Below are 22,856 nucleotides of genomic sequence, written 5' to 3' on the forward strand. Positions count from 1 at the left end.
TGCACTGACTCATTTCAGACCAGCAACCATAAAAATAATTCAACTGCTCTCATAGGTATCAAACACAGATGAGTCAGTGCGGGGTCAGGAGAGCAGAGCAGGGCAAGGGGGAGCTGGCACATGGGGGTGAGAACGTGGCAGGCAGCCCCAGAACCCAGCTCCCAGTCCATCATTCAAGATAAAGGGAGCTGTTCAATTTCACAGGGGTCTGGTGAGCATAAACAAAAGGTTAAAAAAGCACTGAGATTCATATTAACTCACTGGAGCAATTTTTTAGATTATTTGTCTAAGGAATGGATTTTTTTTCTACAGAACACCCATTTTAGTGTAAGTCTTTGGCTCCCATCACTCAAATTTCTAAGCTCTGTAGGGACTTTGAGTCAGAGACTTAGTGAAGTAAAATAAAGCTTACAGAGGGATCCATGCTGATGCAGAGACTCCAGGACAGGTCTGTTTTGCAGGAAGCTCCAGTATAAGAGATGTAAAAGGGAAAAGGCACAGAAGGGGCCTTCCCAGACAAGATCACCATTTGCTGCTGTTTCTTTGTGTGATGCCTTCTGTATCTGGGTATGGAGCATTACACAGATTTATCTGAACAAGTACAAATTCCTGTATCAGAAGTATAATTCCTGTATCAGAAGTATAAATTCCTGTATCAGAAGTGTGCATAGTGCTTTATCTCAACTGGACAAACACCTAGCACAAACAAACAAGCAAACAAACAAAAAGAAGATAAGAGAGTCTTGAGGATGTTCCCTAGATAAGGTGTCCCCAAAAGATGGAACTTGTTTCTCCCCTCTCAGAAATGGAGGAGGTACAATCCACTCTTAAAGCACCCCAGAAGGAAGCTACAATTTCCTGTGATCTCCAGAGTTCTGGCTGTTTCTCTGTGGCTCTTTGGGGCTGGCTGTCTCAAAGACCAGGCAGGACAAGCCACTAGGATGAAGTCCATCAACTCCATGGCTGAGCACCTCAGCTATCTCTCTCCTCCAACACCCATATTGTGGGGAGCATTTTTTTCTAGCTGTATTCTTCCTAGTGCTTCTGTTGGCACAGCTGGCTTAGGGGAAGAATTAAATGGGATAAATGGGATCAGAACAGAAATGTGTTAATAGTACCAAAGCAGAACAAAAAAAGTCATAGCAATGCTCACTTTATTACCACAATTAGAATACAGCAAAGAAAAAGTATTTAGCAATATATGTTATCTAGCAGAACAAGTAGCAAAAAGCTCATTGAACATTTAAAGGCTATTTTGAAAAGCAAAAAAATATTTAGCAATATATGTTATCTAGCAGAACAAGTAGCAAAAGCTCATTGAACATTTAAAGGCTATTTTGAATGGATTACTAAAGTGACCTGATGGAAACACAGCTATATGGGTAAAGAAATTCAGCACATATCTAACAATAAGTTTATTTCTTAAGGCATACTTTGTACAACTTTGCCATGTATCACCTCACACATACTTTAAACAATTAAGCATTAACATTTACCCCTCTGCAAAACCTTAAGTAGCCTCTGAAGCCTTTAGTCTCCTTGTTTATTTTATGAAATCACATCACAAATAATCCAATCTTATTCATGAGCAAAGCTCTGGAATTTTTCTCACTTAGTAGTCTACATAATTATAGTAAAGATTATCTTGGCCTGGGGGTTTGCATAGTTCCTTGCTAACTGTGCTGTTAAAAAGTTTACATTGCTTAACAGTTTATTTATGGACTTGGGTTCTTTTGGTTTAAGATAACTGTCTCAAATTCTAACCAAAGCCTTAGATCAGAGCAGTTCTGTGGTGCACTTCATTGTAGCCAAGAGCAGTCTGGTTAGTCAGTAATAGAGCTGTGAACACTGTATCTAGAATACAATAGCTGGGATTCACTGGAAGCAATGACATTACCATTCAACTTGCCAGTTTTGCATAAACCTGTTCAGAAGATACCTGTGCTGTTGGCAGGGGACTGAATAAACAGTGGGGAGAAAAAGCAAGCATGATGTGCAGATCTTGTAAATGAAAGTTACGTATGTTTATTACAGCACAAGAAGCACTTATGGTAAGGTTTTACATTTTCAGAGTGAAATAGTCTGTGCTGACAAATTCAGTTTTGAAAACAGAACCATAAGTACCATCAGTCAGAACACCAGGAAGGCTGGAGGAGCCACAGCTTGATTTGCATATTTAGTTGTTAGCAGCAGGAAGCTTCCAGCAGAACAAGTGACAGAAGAACATCTTTGCCTCATGTAACTCCTGGGAAAGCTGATTCTCTCAGCATGTTTGCTGTGATCCCCACCTGGAGCCTTATCACTGCTGGCAAGCTCAGCCAGCACTCCTCTCTCTCCTCCACCACACAGCTGGGACGGCATCCCAGCAAGCACAGCCCTCCCTGAGAAACTGCAGAGCAGGGACACCAGCACAGGGACATCAGCACACCCTGCCCTACAGGGATGGAATCTTGCTTTCCCCCAGCCCCATGGAAAGTCCTAACCTGGCTGTCTAGGGCAGGTGTTCAGTCAGCCAGCAGCAGGCAAGTGCTTTCTCTGAAACATACACAACAGATATCTTTTATTTATTTATTTTTTAATTGAGTTTTAGACAACCATGTTTCACTTTAAATGAAGAGTGAGGTGTTTTTTAAGGCTAGTAATGAGCCACTGAAGGGCTAAACACAGTGTTAAAGGCTGTCAGACAGGTAAGTTGCTGTTCTAATGCAAAAATTAACTATTTGCATCACCGTTGAAATCAATCTAAATTTAAATGAATTTCCCTACTTAGAAGTGAAAAAAGAGCAGGAAAAAAAAATCCCTAAAAAAACTAACCCTCACAGCACAGTACAAACAAACAGATTAAAATTTCAGGGTTTACAGCACATCTAGGAATCAACTCATGTCTTCAGTATCCTCCTTGCAGTTTAGAGAGTATGTGCTGTGAAACACCCACTCCATGTGTCAGCCAGCTGGCAGCCCCAAGTGGGCTGTGTTTATGTTATCTCAGGACTTCTAAGCTGCACTTGCACAGCTCTGCTCAGCCAGGCCTTGGTCAGGAACTGGGGCTGTGCTATTTGCACTCCCTCTGAGAGAGCAACCTCTGACAGGGGCCAGTGTGCAAGCACCAGCATGGGAACCTCCTGACAGAGTGCCCCGGGACAGAAACAGTGCCCAGAAACACAGACTAGAGCTGGAGCTTCAGTCATGAGTTCAGAGGGCAAATTGCATTGCTTGAGCCCTTACAGGCACACTCACTCCTTAATCTGCAGCTTGAATTCCTTCTACATATCAATTAGATACACCAGAATTAAAGCCAAGCACTAGCTGCATGAACTAGCTCATCCCACAAATCCAGTTTTTAACAAGTGCTGCAATTCCTACATGTTCTAGGCAGTATGAGAGTGGTATCCCAGTGATAAACAGACCAGGTTTCACCCAGATCCCTGTGCACACCTGACTGTACACTGAAATAACTTCAGCAAAGTTGACTAAGATAGAAGGGAAGATTCCTTTTATACCTGTAAAGCAGATGCCATTCATTCAAGTCACAGTCATCCATCCTAACACATCCTGAATGTCTAATGAGACTTGCAGTCAGTTGCCTGCTCAGTTGTTTATCTGAGGAAGCAGATTGCAAGCAACAATTGCAACTTTCAAAATTTTCCCAAAAACCCCCTAAAAATGGAGCACAACTGTAATTAAATAAATGCCAATTTTAGCCAAAATGAAATATGATCTTAGGTTTAAAGGTTTCATTATTTAATAGCTCCTTAACAACTAAAATGTGACATCAGAGATGGTTCCATTACAATGCCTCTCTTAGCTCCTTTGGCAGGGGCGTCAATTATGTAGGACATCTGAAAGGGCTGCAAAACCAAATTAAAATGTTCTCAGTCTTGTTGAGTAGCAATACTCATGAAAGCAATATTTTATTATCATGTAAACCAATGTCTCCTGCTAACCTAATAGTACTATGGAACAGATTTCCACACACACACTTGTTAGATTGTCTTCCAAGTCCTCAAAATGAATTTTTGAAACATTTCTTCAGACTCAGAGACATTTGCATGTTCTGACTTCATAACAAGAGCAGTTTTTTTCCTTTAGAACAAACATTCCATTATGGAGATTACAGTTCTTAACCACCTCTTCAAAAAAAAAAAAAACCCATACATTCAATAATTCATTATTACAAGGTAAATTTGATTTGGTTTTCTTAGACTACCTCCTTTCTCTGACTCATTTTTCTGCCATCTCCTCATCTGTTGTCTCCTTATTGTAATTTAAGTCTATGGCATTCCTAGTACATAAGCTTCAGCGTTAATACCAAGCACTGAGGTCTAGAGAGGCATTCCTTCAAGCCAGTCTGTTCTCCTTCTCCAAAACAAATCAATTTCACACCAATTTTGACACTTTACTGTCTCCCTGAAATACATGAGAAATACTGAAAATCAGATGCATCAATTATATTTTAGAATGTTTACAAACATGATCTGGAGCACATTTTAAGTAAGGAACTGCTCAGTTTCCACTTAAATTAGTTACTCCAAAGCCTTTAGCAGCATGAAGTATTCGTTGCTTTAAAGATGCTGAACTTTTACATGCCAGGAAGTGGAGTGATCACAACTGCTTTTTGCAGGACCACAGAGGAACAGAGTTGCTGCATTCAAGGACAGAGACAAGAGCTGGCAGCAGAGTCACCCCTGAAACTCCATCACAAAAACCACTTACAGTTTTGAACCTGCCAGCATTAATGCAGAGACAGGTGTCCATTTCTGCAGTTCAAGAATTAAGGGGAAAAAATATTTTTAAAAGACAGTTCTACATATAATAATTGTACAGTTTTGAACATCAAGTGCTTCAGATTAGTCTGCTTTCAAAACTCTCAAAAAGAGTTTTGCTGAAGGTTTTTCTAACCCTCATTGGGTCTTTACATACACAAACAACATTTGGTGAAACAATATAATTCACATAACTCATGCCCTCCTTCCAAACACACACTACTTCCCCACTCTGGCAAAATGACTGAGTGGTGCAAAAAAAAAGGCATATTACAATGTGCATGCCTCTCTTTTTTTGGCCAGAAAATAAAGATACTGCCAATATGGCTAAAGGAGAGATTTGGTGAGATCAGGCAAAGGTTGAAGTGCTAAACGAGAATGTAAACTGTGCAGACTCATAATAAAAAAGTAGTCCTTAAAATATACCTGCCTTCCAGCAGCCCTTTCCCTAAAGCTAGTGAGAGGTCACACAATTAGGAATCCTGTTTTCCTCTTCTTTTTTGCACAGACATCTCTCCTGGTCAGGTTATTATGCATCATCCTAAAATGCACAAGCACATCATCCAACAGAAAATAAGTTACCTCAGCTATTGGGACAATTTGGATCAACTGGATGTGGCTGGTGTCTGGCAGTGAAGTCTTTGGAGCAAGTTAAGGAGGAACACCCATCAGAGAAACTTCCCAAATACCCAAGAATCAACCAATGATAGAAAGAAGAGCATAAAATCCAAAACAGAAACAGCTGAATTTCCCACCAAAGGCAACAGTCACTGCTAACCACAGTCTCTAGGAAGATTCAGAAATGGAAGGAACATTAAACATTTGGTTTCACCAGACAAGTGAGAAAGACATGACTCATAATGCATGATCTTTAACCAGTAGGCCCTGCACTTGTCCATTCAGATCACCTCTTCACAATGTGTTCAAGACAGGACATCCCCCCATGTTTAGATTTACCTCCTGGACTTAAGCATCTTGTGAAAACATGACTGAAAACAACACCCTTATTAATGGAACTAATTTCACTACAAATAAATTCAACCGGTATTCCTAAAGTTTAAAAAAATATATTTTTCAAGCAAAATAACAAAATGAGGGACATGTTGGATTCACGTCACCCATTGCACTTCTGTTCACCAGTGTGAATTTTCAAAAATGCTCTGTTAGTGACCACACTGGAAAACAGAGGAACTCTTACAGAACTGCAATGGTCTTCTGACCCGCAACACCTCAAAGCATCTCAAGCTTCCTTGACAACCGAGATTTCTTCACTGAGCAATTATGGAACAAGACAGAAGACATACATGAGAGAGAGAGAGCTGTATTTCCAAGGTCTTGCAAATGGGTAGTGCCACACAAGAAAGAAACAGAAATTGAGCAAAGGCAGTAGGCAAGATGAAGCAAGATTCTGAAGACAAATGAAACAGAACAGTGAATCCTGTTCAGCAGGTGCACAGACAAATAAATCCTTGTTCTAAACAACAGCACTGAATACAGAAGATATTAAGAGGATTTAAAAAAACCAAAACCCAAACAAAAAACCAAACATAAAAGACAATACTCAGGTTGCCATGAACAACCAAATAAAATCAGCTGTTGTGCTCAAAGATCAAAGTATATTAATTAAATAGAATGAATCAAATTGATGGTGGAATTAACCCTGGAGAAAATATAAAGTAGGATTTTTGAGCATGATCTGAACAGTCCCAACTAAGTTCCAGAAGCGCATTTCAGGATAAGGCTCCTCCATGTCACATCAATCACATTACACATGTTGGTGCTGTGGGACATCAAAAAAAGCACTTGAACAACAGAGTGCTGCAAGCAGTGCTCAGCTAACAAACCCTGCAGCTCAGCTGAGCAGCGAGAGCACCTTTGTTAACAATTAACACAGCAACATCTCTGAACAACATGGACTTTGCTATGGAGATATATTAACTTTGAATCTAAATCTCAGATCCAAATTATGCAGTATTTCGGATGATAAGCTCACCAGAAAACAATGTAAAAACAAAAATAAAAAAATCTAATGAGAATCTTTTCAGGACACTCCTCAGCCTGTGAAGAGGTTTGTTTGTACAAGTGAAGTTCAAAGCAGTCAAGCAGTTGCACTCTGCTCACTGCCAGATGGCTCTGATTTTTTTTTTAATTTCATCTACCTGTAATGCAGAACACCCTCTCACATCTGGAGCTTAACACAGTCATAAGTCTTCCCTTCACACACTGCATGTGCATCTCCTGCCAGAAGGAAAATTTTGAGAAATCAAATTGTTTTGGTTTGGTGGTTTGTTGTTTGGGGTTTTTTTCCTTTACCTTAAATAGTTCAATTCAACCATCTATAATGAGAAAAAGGTTTCTTATGGTGTAAAAGAAGATAGTGCCTTCTTCTGTTTTTGTCAAAAATGTATATATGAATTAGCCTGGAGGATATACTGATAGTACAGCACAGCTCCTCTAAAACACTGGAGCAATTCAACACCTGCAGCAGGCAACAGAGCCAGCTCAGGTGTCCTTTCCAAAGGAAGCCCAGCAATAATCTAGAGATCTTGGTCTGGGAGATGCTGTCCTCAGTCACAAGACTCTTGTACTGTGAGGAAGGTGTGCAGGGCCAGTGGCTGGCAGTGAGTTTGCCAAGCTGCACCTGGGATGCCATGCAGGCAGCAGCAATGGTTCTGATAACCTCAGCTGGCACTGCCTGGGAAGCCAGGGCACCTGGAACTGACCATCCACCAAGCTGCTCTGTTACATCTGATTATTTTGCTTCAAGCCAGTGTTTATAAATGACCAGCTTGTACTCTATATTAAAGTGGTTTTGAGACATTAAAAAATCCTGGAGTTTATGCAAGTTGTCATAACTTATTTTGTGGCCAAATATGCATTGGTGGCACTATTGAGCATTTACAGAAAGGGCTAGGAATCAGCTCATTGCTGGGAATGTTTTCAACCAGACACTTGTATAATGCTAACTCAAATAAGAAACTTATCTTCCTTGTGCCAATGTAAATTCCCAGTTGCAAAACTAGGTGAAAAAGCAGGTCTTCACAGGTGATCACAAGCCAAAGCCATCAGGTTCAATAGCATGTATTACTATGCAGTAAACCTTTAAGTACTCAGCCCGAGTTTAAGAAAGCTTCCCAAAACTTCCTGTGTTGTTTGCATTGAGCCATGTATAGTTAGTTCAATTCTCCTTACTATTTATTCCCCACTCTCTTTAATTTTCTCCACCAGTACAAAGAGACATGCTGTCACCATGACCATTCTAACTCCAAAATGCCATAACTCAGTGTAATTTTAAAAGATGCCGGATGGTCTCATAGCATTTTTAGAATCTGACAAACAGTAAAGCATTTACAATTTTAGGTTAGTAAGAGTCATACACAGTTACAATCCAACAGAGCCAAGCAACTGCAATCATTTCAGGCCTTTCCCAGCTGCAATTTTCCCTGGGAAGTGTAAAGCTTCCCTTAAACAAACAACATGTTAAAAGTGTGGTATAGGAGCTACAAAGACAAAGAAAAAAAAATACAATTCCAACATTTTAAGCTTCAAATAAACACTATTTCGGGGTTCTATTTGAAAGCTTTTAGTTTGTCAGATCAGAACTGAGAGGTGCCATCAGAAAACTCATGTTCATCTACAGACCCATGCTAGGCGAACTGAACTGTGCAGAGAACATATTTTTTGTCCAGTCTGACACTGTCCCCACTGCACCAGCTCCCACATACCTTGGAGGTCTGAGACCTTCCTTGGTTCACTAACAGCAGACAATGATCTACTGATCCAGCAACCAAAACCTGAGATAAAGCAGCTTACAGAGCTGAAGGAGTGGGCTAGAACCACCCCAGAATAATCAGCACATGCATACAGCTGGGAGCAGGAAGGAAAGAGGGAAATGGGAGGAGAGCTGTTAGAGTAATAAAATTTCAGCCCCAAAAATGGCATTATTGAAAGGCCACAGACATAAAGGGGCTGTTTTGAAAATTGTGACACAGGTTTCAGAGCTCATTAAAACTGTCCCTAGAACAAAGTTTTCAGAGTAGGGTTACAGTGGGAGAAGGGGAATCATTTCTCCAGATTAAAAGAGTCTGCTGTTCTACAGAACAGTTCTGAGGCTCCACAGAGTTGCCTCATTATCCTGTGCACAGAATACTTGATAACACTGTAATAATACTGTACAAAGTATTTACAATAAAAGCCTGCAAACTGAACAGCTGTTGGGACATAAACCAGAGTTGAGAGAGAGATAACACTGAGGCTACTGGAAAGGAAAATTCCCAAATCCCAAGGAAGTCCATGTGCAAGCCATGACTCCCAGAAGCAAGGGAGGAAGCTGAGGGCAGGACACCAGGAGGATGCTGCTAGGGCAGGGTCCCAGAAACCTCAGTGTGAGCACAAGGCAGTGTGAACACTGTTTGTGAGAAACAGGGATAGCATGAGGCAGTGTTAACACTGTTTGTGGGCATTAATTTTGTGCACATCCTTGTGTACAGAAAGTTACACCTGACCAGACAGAAAAGTTAATTTGGCCTATTTTAGCAAATTATTGAAACTCTGCCAAAGCATTGTGCAGATGACACAAGACATAGCTACTGGCAAGTTGCTGCTCTCAGAAATTACAGGCTTCCAACGGGTTGTTTAACTTCTGTGTTATTTTTAGGTTGCAGAAAGAGCAAGGGCTACATAGGTAGAGCATAAAGGCAAGAATTGTTCAGGCTTGGGGAAATCAGACTCTAGACACATCATGACAGATGTCCTGCCTTAAATAGCAGCAGTAGCGTTCCAGTACTTGAGAACCCGGCTAACACTCCAAAATAGTAGAAACTATAAAACATTGATGAAGATATGATAAAGCTGTTTCAAACAAGTAGCCTGCACTGCAAAAAAAAAAACCCAAAAAAACCAACAAACAGTTTTATCACTGCTAGCTTATGTGATTTGCTATATCCCCACCCATTATCTTTTCTTCTGTCATTAAAAAAAATAAAAAGAATGTGCCTGTGTAATTTGAGTTCTACTCTTGATAGTGTATTTGAAAGGTACAAAAACTAAGTAAAACTTAGTTAAGAAAGGGTTTTATGTGCAGTTTGATTATAGCTTGCATACCAAATCCAGAATAGGTATTTGAAAAAAAAAAATATAAAGATGAAAAGACTGAAAAAGACTAGCATAAAGAAAAAGAGGGATGCTCAGTGAAGTCGCAGAAGTAATTTTTCCATTCACCTGAAACTGAAGCTCCCAGCCTGTAGCACACACCACATCCTAGAGGTGTACAAGTCAGGCTGACCTTGCACACAAGTGTTCCAAGGAGTGCACACAAGCACAGGGTGTGTCTGTGGGTGTGCACTGAGTGACTGCTCCAGGAGCTGCCCCACCACCAAAGGCAATTTCAACTGCACCAGAAACCCCAACAAAGCAACTCATCAAACACACTGCTGTATTTAATACAGGGATCATGTTCACTTGCTGCAACTGTCAGACTTCAGGGGGTAAAAATAATTGAGCAATAAAGATGGTCTTGGGCTTGTAGGCATTTGAGAAGTATCCAAGTCCCAGCAGCATGCACAGGGACTGCAAGTGACTGGAAACATCTGAGCAAGGGATCTTCTGTTTATCAAAAGAGAAGCATTTCTTAGAGCAGCTCTCCAGAGGCCACACAAAAAAAACCCCCAAAAACCTAGAACATTCTGCACATTTAAGGCACAAAACTAATGACTGTTTTACAAGAGTTACAAGTTTTCCGCAGTAAGAATTTGTGGTTTCCTGTGCAAGGAAGAATGCCAATTCATACCAACATGTTCATGGAAAAAGTTTTTTCAGGGCTTCCTTAAGAAACAAACCTCTGTAACACCAAGATTGCTTGCTTTGTTTCAGAGGTGATTGGCATGATTATAAGTTCTCATATTGGTCTTTGCATAAGAAACATTCAATGAAGTAATATCTGTTTTATTGGAAGGGCACTTTCTTCATTTGTATGTTACTCTAGGAGTCTCACAAGTCATCATAACTTTTGAAGGCAGTAATAAAGGTGCCCCATTTCTTTATTGCATTTGGAAAGATCTTTCAGCTGAAGTTCAGCACAAAACCAGTCTCATTCCCAGTTTCCTTACTTCACACACATATATGGGCCTTTTGGGGTTTTGCTTTTGATGTCAGCAGCTCCTTGCTGGCAAACACCTCTTGGGAGTCCAGAAAAAGCATGTTCAACCAAATATTGCTTTCAAGATTTTTTTAAAGGCTACTAGGTCCTCTAACAGTAGGTCAGATGAAACAAAATCACTGGTAACTTCTTTTTCACAGCTCTTTATCTCTAACTGTAAGGCAGGTTAAGTTCCCAAACCTAAAAATTTATATCTCACCTAGAATGTTTAATCTGCCTTCTCCCTGGCCACACAAATCCCTTCAAGTTATCTGTGGCTGTACTATCCCAGCAGGGTACACCACACAGTGCACTTCAGACATGAAGTTTATTACAGACGTAGAAGCTGAGCATTCCCCTCTTAAACCACAAATTTTAAGAACCTGAAATGCATCCCTAGCAGTAGTTAGCTATGCTATAGTTTGCTTTTATTAATGTAAGCCCTCGAAAATTGTTTAACTGGGCTCAGTGCAGCTTAAACTCAAAGTTAATTTTACTCAACACAATTTATTTTCAAGCTAAAAGAATTAAGCTTGCATTCCAATCCAGGAATCCATATAAACAACTCACTTCCATACACCAGGCTTTTGCTTGCAGTAGGAAGCCACAATTACTTTGTTGCCAGCCCACAAAAACAGTACAAAAATAGGCATTTGCATGCAAGTTGTCGAGTCAGGCATGCAACAAATATTATGGAGAGAAGACAAACAAGTGTATTTCAGGAAAAACAAATTCTTTGCCTGTCAACCATTGGCATTCAGCAGGAAGGAAGAGGACGGGCCCAGGGGGAGCATCCAGAAGAGGTTTGGTGCAATCCCATGGGCAGGGTGTTTATAAGTTCTGGAGAGTCTTTACTCTCTGAGCTTTGCAAGGGTCAAGTTTTGTACAAACTCCTTTGAAGTAATATTTGTCACAGCATATACTTCAAACCACAAATGACAGAAGACTCTGACTAAAGTAGTTTCAGCCTAAAGCCAAGAGCGTGATCTAAACAGAAATACCTCAGCTGAGTTTTGTGGAGTGAGGTGGGAGAAGAAGCAGCAGAACTGGACTTTTCAGCAGTTTACAGCTAAATGCTGATTACAGATGAGAGCACAGCCTCACAGGCAGCACACAAACGAGGCAAAGCGTCCAGAACTCGAGTAGCTGTAACAGGCAACCCTAACAACAGAGCCTAAATAAGCCAGATCCTTACTGACACACATTACCTAAGGAAATATATTGTTTTCTTTTCGTAATTCTGCTCATTATTGCAACTCTTGCCTAAGCAGCCTTCTTTCAAAGCCTTGAATCTTTTCAGTGATAGAGACAATTTTGTGTGGTCTCTAGGGAGCTGATAAGCTACACATAGGGCAGAGACTTGAGCCACACAACCTGTGAGATAACAGGCACCCAAACTCATCAGTGGGCAGGACAACCCACACTAAGAGCTGCAATGACCACCCTGGAGAGAAATAACTTTAAGTGCCAAAGTTAAAGATCATAACTCTCAAAGCTTGCAGCTTAGTGAAGAAGCTCTATTAGAGCCACTGCTCTATTTCTGTCTTTAAATTGACATATACTATAATTTTTAGTCCCAGAGAGCAGTGGAAGAATCAGTGGAGTGAGGCAGGTACAACAGCACTTAGCACAGGAAATCATTAACAACAGCAAAAGGAAAACAAAGGTGGAAGGGATTAATTCAAGCTACATTTTCAGAACAGCAATTTTTCTGAGCTAGAAACGCTGCTCTCCTGTGCCATCAACAAGGTCTCCTCCTTCATAAAGCCTTAGAGTTTTCAGCTTTCCTGGATTTAAAAGGTATTACATAGACAGACATGTCTTTTAATTGGCTAGGAAGCCAAATTAAGTTTAGAGGAAACTTTAAAATAAATATTTTCCCCTGTAGAGGATGGAGCAAATTTAAGCCAAGTTAAAAACACTGGCAGAACCTTTCATTTAAAGAAAGAAAGAAAAACACCTAACAAAAAGTTTCCTCAAATGCTTTATGCCTTCCCAAAACATTCACCAACTTCATTAAAAACAGTCTCAGGAGGTGGGTGAGACTGTAATCCCTTCCTTTTCCCCCTCTATTATTTTAAACATGCTTAGCCAATTTAAGCCCATTTAAAAACTTTTCCCTTCACTTCCCACCATGTTCTGAAAGAAATATTTATTTCTCCTAAAGCCTTCAATAATTGAACACTAATCACTAACCAAATACTGTCTTCCTCCTCTGTTCAACTGAGGACAAACCAACACTTCCTTACTTTCTTACTTCTCAAAATCCACTTGTCCCAATCTCCTCTATGTCCATTCTCTAAACTCATTCCAAAGGGGTTTATGAATTAATCAGCAGCACTTAAAAAAATTAAAATGTTAAGATGCTCTCCCTAACTTCCTGTGTGACAGAAGCTCCTTCTCCATTCCCTACCCCTCTCTCCCTGCCCTCAGTATCACACTCAGTTTCTTCCTCTATTTTTAAAGTGGTTTTTTTTCAATCTGCTGTTCTGAAACAGAAACCCTGTTACCTGTTTTCTAAAGAACTGTTCATACATGCAATTATTAAATCCAGAACTCATGTTCATTTCTACATTTTCTGTGTTAGCTAGACATTTTAATCTAGTACTTATCCCTTTGCTCAGCTAACATAACTATTTATCTAGTATGATCACTTCAAACTATAAACATGTATTTCTACTATGATTTCAGACAAATAATGATTTAGTGCTCCAACACTGACTTTGAAAAATTAACTTTCCAGAAGACAAGTGAAGCATCTAGCCAAATAGTGTTCCAACTTCTTTTAAGACACTTCCATTAGAATGGAAAAGTTCGAACTCTGAGCTATTTGGAGATACGAAAAACAGATCCTGAAACATGCCACCTTAAATCAAGAGACTTTTTTTATGGTTTTGCTTTTGTTTTTACAGGTCAAGGCTCTATTATGAAGCCAGAGTCATCCTAGCATAATTTAGGCAGTGTTGATGTCTAACATGAACATGAAAGCTACAACCAGCAAGGATAGAGCAGGCCTGGTGAAAGGGTGGGGGGAAAAAGAGGTAGAAAAAAGAAATGTATTTACAGTCACCTGGAAATTTCCTCTCTGAATAATAGGGTATTCAGGCCAGTTACAATGGGTAACTTGGACCCTGGGGCAGAGGCAGTCTTGCAATCTTTTCTGCAATCAGGAGCAAGAATGCACAAGTCATTCCCTTCCAGGCTCCTTCGCCATGAAACAAATAGCAACACCATGAAAAAGCAAATTTATATTTTTCAAATACAAACTGCATTAAGAATTATTTCAGGTGAATACCTGATTTATCCCCTTGTATGGGAGTAAGGAACACGAATCAATGGCACCAGCCTCTGAAAACTTTGCTTTATCACTATTTTTAGCAGTCTCTTGCAGCAACCAAGGATACACTCCTCCTCACCCCAAGTTTCAAAGTGACAGAACAGGTTAAGGGGTTAGAATAGTAACTTTAGTCATGAACAGAATTATCTCCTTTTTCCAAGGGAGCTAGAATTTACTCTGACTTTCAGCTTCTGTATCTCCAGGCAGATAGTTGTGGATTCAAAGCTGCAGTAAAGAGGAGTTCAGTCACACAAAACATTTTCCAGACATTTGCTGTCACTTTCATGGCAGGGAGAGCAGGCTGCAAAAGGCAGGTCTCAGCCTGTGGCTCCTCACCTGGACTCAGCACTCACTGAGTTCAGATACAAGATACTGCAGAGCCCCTGCAGTATCCTTGACAGCCCGTCTGAGCAGTGCTGCCACTGAAACAAAAGTTCCCAGATCCAGTAAACAAAAGGGTTGGCTGACAAGAGAGCACAGGATGCCTTGTCAAACTGGACATTGTTCAGAGAAGTGGTTAAACAAATGAGCTGTTGACATGGCTTTAAGGCACACCTTTTTGTAACCCAGTTCCTTCGGATTAGTTACTGCTACAATCTGTGACTCTATTTGTAAACACAATTGGGTTTCGTATTTGTTTCAAATCTACAAAACAAAAATTTTTATGCAATCTGTTCATCCAGTGACAAAGAAAACTTCTAACTTCGATGTGGTAAGAACAGCCTGCTTTTGTTTTGAGTCCATTTGAAGCAGGAGAGGGGCTCCAGCATCTAACATTGAACAAGTCAATTTTATCTCCACTAATACTTAACACCAGAGAGACAAATGCAGCTACAGTTGCCTGTATTAAGCAGCTGGCAAGCTCAGAGATGGAAAAGTTGCAGAACAGCTGGGGAATGCGAGACCCTTTTGAACAGGCTGCTATATGATCCAAAATAATGGTACATGTTTACACACAACACAATGGCAGCAACAGCCAAATGCAGGTCTGGCGAATGGACTACAGCTGCTCCTTCCCTCAGACAGGCACAGCAAGCAGATAAAAAGGAGTTCATATTCACAAAATATGGCTTTCATCTTAAAAGGCAGCAGTCTGAGCTCCAAAATAGACAGCTGACCCTCCAACTGGACCAAACTGTACAAGATTCTGTATTAGAAGTTACCCTCTAAAACACGTCTGGATTAGGGTCACAGAGCTTTCCAAGTTGCTGCTACTTTACCACCAACAGTTTCCAACAATGTGTTACTCTAACAGGTTGCCATTTAACTTACAAAAAGCTTCTGTCATGACAGTATCCTCCAGCTAGAGTTAGGAAGACAGCCATTTACAAACTCTTAACCTAGACTACACAGAAGTCAGCCTTCCACTTCAGAGGAAGACGCTGAGTATGCTAGAAAGGAGGGCTTGAATAAACATGAGTTTTACATCTATTTATATCCTTTTTTACTCTGGTGTTGCACATTGGTGTAAAAGTGAATTGGCATCTGAAGACAGCACATCCCACTGCCCACCTAGACAGAGGGGTGGCTCTTGTTTCCTGCCTACTTATGCAATAACTGATAGCATTTTGCAAGGAGCACTCACTTGTTTCACAATGCCATCTGAAGATGAAATTATTTTGTACGTGACCTCCTAGAAAAATTGCATCACCGAATTTCAAGTGATCTTCCCAGTTTTCAAGTCTCAGAAGCAGAGTATCAGTGGTACCATCTGTCTTGCTCAAGACAAACCATGATTAATTAGTGCTAAGGAACTGGCTTAATTAGTATAATTAATTAATAAATATAATTAATATAATTAATTTATATTGTAACCATATCAGTCCTCATTATATCAGGCACCAAAACTGAGTTAGTAATGGAATGCTTCGACTCATTGCAACTTGATTAAAACTAGTGTAACTCAAAAGAAGTATTTTTTGACTGAGAGAAGGAGACAGCACTGAAAGATCTCCACTTCTACTTCTTCTGCACATGGCCATTGAAGTTACAACCCCAGTTAGGAGCTACTCAGAATAGGATGGTTAAAACTGGAGAAAGACAGCTGTGATGGCAACAATAACAGATGCAGACACAATTTTTAACTTCCTCTGCTTTTACAAAGAAAAATGCCACTAACAGCCATCATAGAAAGCAGGATTTTGAAATATGGGTCGTAAGACTACCTCATAGCTAATGGGACTCTGCTAATGGCAAACATATCTCTCAGCACACTTAAGCAACAACAGGCCACATCTGTACACTTCAATTTCAGACTTCAGATAAAGAAGTCTTTCTAGTGAAATTAATTTGTGAATTAAGCCACATTTGTAAGGAAATTCCCCATATCAATAAAGAAGGAAAATAAGTTGAGCCTTGAATCATACTCACAGAACAGATGGTTCCTGTACCAAAACAGTACTATGCCAGGTACCCCTCCTGCAGTCAAAGAAGTGACAGGCACACTACCTTCAAATCCTACCATCTGTAAAGGTAAGAGCACAGATTTGCTATTCCTGCTGCACTGACAGTGCATGGATACAAGTGCCATGCTGTGGCACTGGGAGCAATGGTTTGTATCCCCAAGGGACCTCAGTCAGCTCCAGAGCCCCATTTGCACCAGGGGCTTTTTCTCCAGGGTTTGGAACCTCTTCTGCAACCCAGATGTAACCAGTTTTGAGCACATCCCACCACTCTAGTGTCTCTAGAATCTTGTACTCAAAATAAGAGTGGAGGCTTAAAACGTTGCAGGATGTTGGGATGAGTTATGACATCAGCAAAGCTGGGCACAGTTCAGCAAACAGATGATGTTAACTATTACAGGTAATGCACTGACAGCCCACCTGAGCAAGGGATATGGGATTGATCTAGACCATCCATAAGATCACTGAACCTCTCACAAACTCCTCTCTGTACTTTTCATACCGGATGACTCTTTCAACCAAGCTCACAATAATAACCAAAAAAGCAACAAACCCAAATTTTAAAACCCACAAAAGAACCAAAGAACTCTAGTTTCTTATCAACTAGTCTCCACTGAATGACTTACTGCTTTAAAGGAGAAGATTTTTATCTTAAAACTCCAATACTGTACTTAGCAGGTGCAGACAAAATAAGTGTACTTAGAAATCATTCTTTGATTCCACTCTCTTCCTTTGTACCCAAATCATATACTGTAACTTATTTTCAATTAAAAGAATGAGAATTTTTGTGTGCATGAATGAGTGTGAGTTTCTGTATTTCTGAGAATCTTTTTTTAACATGCATTTCACCCATGGATATAAACTTGGGTATTTCACAAGACAAATAATTACCACTGGTATTGGCCAGAGAGGAACTAAGAAAACAAATATTCTAATAGCTTATTCCTGGTTTTACTACAACTGCCCACAGAGGTTGTTTTAGAAACTGTTGGGAGGTACATCTACACCAAAGTGTACTTGCCATAACAAAGATTTCCCTCCATGTAGATCTCCTGACAGCCATGTCCCAACAGGCTCCAGATCGTTCATGCACATACCACGTATTGTTCAAAGCAGACTTGCTTTAAGCAAGATTAAATACCTGTTCAGTTTGAACTGTCCCAGTGCCAGGATAAACTACACTAAACTAGTTCAGATGATTATCCCGCTGGGCACCAATGGCCTTTGAAACTCCCAGAACCCCAGAATCTGCTGCTTCTGGGAATTATGCCAGGAGCTGTGGGATAGCTCTCCACAGAGGACATTACAAATTAAATATTTTAGAAGTGTGCCTGTGTTTACATGGAGCAAGGCTGCAGTTCAGCATATGAGTCAGCATGGTTTGCATCCACTCAGAACTGAGCAGTGGAGTTGGGAACTATAAATTTTCTAGCGAAACAAAGGGTGTGAAATGATTCCCCCAGGGGAATACAGTCAGGCCGCACCTAGCGAGAGCTAACACTCACCTGAAGACAGGAATTTTGTTCAGAGCTTTATTGTGAAAAAACCCATGACTTTCCTCTGGTGACTGCAGAAGTTTCTACACAGGACAGACACCTTGGTCCTGCCTGTATCAGAGAGGTTTGCAACGATACCATGGCCAGATAAACTCACAGGCATGCACACCTATGCTAGGATACAACTCTTTAGGCATTAAAATTAACTACTTTAAAGTGAAAGCTGAAGGCATATTTCCTGTCAGGATAGCAAATCAAAATTTTAACTGCATCTTACTTGACACAGTAACATGTAACAAAGCCTCCACATAGATAAACAAAGCAGAACTGAAACTGAGCGAACTACTCTAAAGCATCTCACCATGCCATTACCTACAGCCAGATGCATTTAAGGACGGGGCCAAAACCCTTTTATTACAGCCTCAGGGGGCAGAGGAGAACAGGGTAACATCTCAAGCCTCTCAGTGTCCCACCAGGAAAGAACATCTCTTGGCAGGAACGGCTGTCAAGCCTGTTCATGAGGAGCGGGGCACATCACCACCATTCCTTCCCAGCCCTCAGAACAAGCACTTCTATCTCATGAAGGCTCCAAAAGGACCATAAAGCAACCCAGGACTGATTCTCTGAAAACTCAGGCTGGACCTCTGCCACTGCTGGTCACACAGAGCCAGCAGACAGCCCATCCTCAGCTCGAGCTGCACTTCCAGGCGTGAGGCAGCAACACCTCAGTGCAGTAACACTGCACACAGTTCTGTTGTCATAAACCTCATTCGCCACGTGCATCAGTCAAGAGTGGTTTCAGCTTTCCGGTGGCTGTTGTTTTCATTTTGAACAGATGAGATTAAGATATTACAGGCTGAGAACATTCTTCAGAATGATACAGTCTGGTTTACTCTTCCAGAAACACATTTGCCCATTATAAAAATAACCAGACTTGTTCAGAACATATTCCATATCAGAGGGACTGCTTGCACAGCTAGAAGAAGTAGGCACCAACCAGGACAAGAGTAATGTCTTTCAGTACGTGAGATGCTATCTGAGCTACTATCAGTCTATGATGACACTTATAACCGTCAAAGACACAGTATCAAAACTAAATGAGTAATGTTCACTTCCTATTTTCATTCCCAGGCTTCATGCTGCTGCCCCCTGCCAAGTAATAAACTTGAGCACACTCACTCTTTGAAAGACTGCTTAAGTCTCTCTTAAAAGCATCATAATCCACGATCATGATCCATCAGACTGCAAGAAGTGTTATTAGTAGAATGGACACGAAGGTGTAATTAAGGAGTCAGCTCTGCAGCACTGGGTATCCATGCTCTACGTAAAACCCTACAAGCACTGCACTGATAACCATCGGCATACCCTACTCATTCTTCTCCTACTAATCACAGTATCACATTGTTTCCCCTCTTTCTAAACGTCATATTGTTTTCTGAAGTCTGGACAAGTCGGGGCAAGCCAGAACCCCACTGCTGAGCCATTTAAGGTGAGTGCTCAGTCTCTCCAAACCAGCTCGGGGGCTCTGGGCCGAAGCGGCTCCGTGCACCTCTCAACAGGCGCCCTGTTGATTCTGTGCGCCTTTCCCGGTATCCTGCCGAGCTGCAACCAGCCAGCATCGTGAGTCCCTCTTTCTCTACATCACACGTGCGCGCTGCCGCCGCCGCCGATGCCTTTCCTTTTCCAGCTGAAAGAAGAGACAAAACTCCTCCGAACATTTCTCAGCCCCGCTGCTTTGCGGCCCCCGCGCCTCGGGCGGCCCCGGGAGCGGCCCCAGCGCCGCGCCCCCCGCTCGCTGCCCCGCGGGCCGAGCCGTGCCCGCAGAGCCCCGCGCCGCCGGCGGCCCCGGCTGCAGCCCGGCCCCGGAGCAGGTGCGGAGAGTGCGGGGCGAGCCCCGCATCCTCAGGGGCTGCGGCGCCGGGAGAGCCCCGCGCCGGAGTGACAGCGCGGCGCCGGCGGGAGCAGCGGGCGAGCTTCGCGCGGCACCTCCGCCGCCAAAGGCGCTGCCCGGGTGCGCGGAGAGCCCGCGGCGCCTCCTCCACGGCGGCAGCGGCCGTGTCCGTGCCCGGGGGGCAGCGGCCGTGCCCGGGGGGCAGCGCCCGTGCGGGCTCCCTACCGGCGGAGAGCAGGGCGAGAGCGCGGCCGCCGCCACTCACCTCGCACCCGGCGGCTCCGGGGCAGCCGCTGCCTCCGGCGGCCTCGTCCGTCCGTCAGTCAGCCCGTCCGTCCGTCAGTCCGTCCGCCCGTGCCTCCGGCCGGTCGGCGGGGCGGAGCGGGGCGGGGGGAGCGGCGCGGCCGCGGGGGGCGGGGGGCGGCACCTCCGGCCGGCGGGCGGGGCCGGGCCGGGCGGGGCGGGGCGGCCCCGGGGCTCGGCGCCCCCCGGAGCGGCCCGGGAGCGGCCCCGGGAGCTCCGCACGGACCGGACCGGACCGGACGGGACCGAACCGAACGCGCTCCCGTTCCCGCTCCCGTTCCCGCCTCTCCGCGCCTTAAAGGAGCCGCGCCCGGCGGGGCGGGGAGCGGCGTTTTTGGGTCCCTTTCACCGAGTGTGGCCAATGGAATCCTTAATTGTTCAACGGAGAGCAGGCCCAGCGAGAGAGCTCCGGTGCAGCAGAGCGCTGGGAGGGCTCAGTGCCGTCACTCACGGTTATGGGTGCTCCTGCATTCGCAGCGTCTCTGGACGGTGTTTCTCTGTAGTGTTCATTCAGAGACACACGACTGCTCTCTTTATTAACTTGCACCCCCTCTCCAGACTGTCTCAGCCTGATGGAAGAGTTGGCTCCTGCTGGGATGCAGCAGATCCTGGAAGATCTCTTGGGGAGAAGGTGTCTAAAGGAGCAGTTCGATAAATGTCCTGCTCCTTCCCTACTACTGGGGCCACATGAGGTACAAGTTGGGAAGTCATCACCGCATTTTATTTAAAGGGTGAAACTTTTTTCCCTCGGATGTATTTATTTAAAATCAAGGCATCATTAGGAAGGTGGAGGAAATGACATCTTACATACTTCACCTCTGATTCAGCAAAGGTGTTTGTCCACACAGTGAAAGGGAAACATAGCATTGAAACTAATATTAAACATCCCAGAGGGCAGAATCTTTTTCTCTTCCTTTCACTTCAGTCTTTTACTTTAATCAAATATTTTGTAAGTGAATTACACAGATCATTCAAGACCTGCTTGATCATGTCTTACAAAGCAACCTGTAACCTGACCAACAGCACAGGGAGAATAATCAAAAATTTAAAAATCATTTGAAAAATGTCTTAAACCTGACCACTTAGGTAGAGAACGCCCAGAACCAAACACAATAACATGCTTCTGTTCCATTCAGTTGCATGCTTCTGTTCCATTCAGTTGCCATTCAGTTGCACTTCTCTACATCAGTGTGAAGTCTGTACAGAGAAGTAGGAGAAAATCTTAAGGTGTGGAAGCATGCTGAGATGAGGCAAACACAAAAAGTTTTCAATCAACACTCAATAAGTATTCTACAAGGCATGCTACAAAATCTCTCTGCAGCACCACAGCAGTTTTGTGCCTTAGATGAATTCAGAATGAATATTGAGGGCTTAGCTTGAAACATCACTGGTCTTTATAGCTTTGTGGCAGGGAGAATTTTCTTAATTGCAGGATAATGATGTGGTGTGGGCACATGCCTTTTGCCAAGTGGTTATGAATTACTTTGTGCAGATACATGAAACCCACATCAAATGAAAGCATAGACGTGTCCTTCCAGTCTGAAGGAGAGAAGGAAGAAAACTACTGTGGAAAGGAGGTCAAACATAAATCATAGCAAGGTTAAAAGCCATGGATTAAAAAACTGACCTTGAAAATACAGTTTATCCTGCTGCCTTTCAAGAAAATTTGTCCTGTGGTTCAACACCCCTATTTGAAACTATCAAAGGCTTATCTTGCCTAATTAAAAAAAAAAAAAAAAAAACAAAAAAAAAAACAGGCAGCACCATCTCACTAGAATTGTCAAGGTTTAGAGATGGAATTATGCTTCTGAAAAAAATGCCCTTTAACACAGGCCCAAGAGAATTGTCTGAAGGGACAAAAAACTAATTGGAATGCTAAATTTTCTTTTCTTGTAGATGACATGAGGCTGTTCTTACTTGTTTTCAAATATCAGAATGGTTTCTTGATGGAACTTTTGTAACTGAAAACCTGCAACCCATTTAACCAGAACTCTGTTTTCACCCGAGCTCAGAGCTGATTTGTGTGTCTGGATTTAGCTTTAGGCACGGTCCCTGCCATCTTCTGCCAGAGACTTTTCTCCTGCAAACTTAATCCATGATCCAGATACATGATTATTTCAAATTTACATTTCAAAAGGAGTAAAAGATTGATTTTAATGCCAAGAGAGAAGAGGGAAGCACAATGATGTTGTCGAATCTTTTGTTGCCAGAAGAATCAGCAAAAAATTAACAGTATTGAAGAACTATAATTTGGGTCAGACCAACCATCTTAATCCATGTCTGCTATTTTCTACTCTTTTTTAATGTGTTAGACATAAGCATGTTTGATTTATGACAAGAGTCAAAAACATCTGTACTTTGGGGCACAAGCAAATACTTATTTGAACAATGGGCTCCCTGGAGAGGGATATAGAAAAGAAATGACATTTTTTTGCAAATAATTCAGTGTTTTCCACTCCATAAAGTATTTTGCTTTGTTTTGAAAAGTGCTCTGCAGAAGACACAATGACTCAATCCATTATAAAGGA

The 22,856-nt window shown here is 42.3% G+C and overlaps 1 long non-coding RNA gene across 1 annotated transcript in view; it reads right to left on the reverse strand.

The window, feature by feature from the left end:
• Positions 1-20,366, reverse strand: part of LOC129046606 (uncharacterized) — a 69,493-nt gene extending 49,127 nt beyond the window's left edge. The window contains exon 1 of the long non-coding RNA XR_008508222.1: positions 20,291-20,366. This is a non-coding gene — a long non-coding RNA (uncharacterized LOC129046606). The remainder of the gene's footprint in view (positions 1-20,290) is intronic.
• Between the last annotated feature and the right edge of the window lie 2,490 nt (positions 20,367-22,856).

This window comes from Molothrus ater, chromosome 1 (genome assembly GCF_012460135.2).
Source record: "Molothrus ater isolate BHLD 08-10-18 breed brown headed cowbird chromosome 1, BPBGC_Mater_1.1, whole genome shotgun sequence".
NCBI lineage: Eukaryota > Metazoa > Chordata > Aves > Passeriformes > Icteridae > Molothrus > Molothrus ater.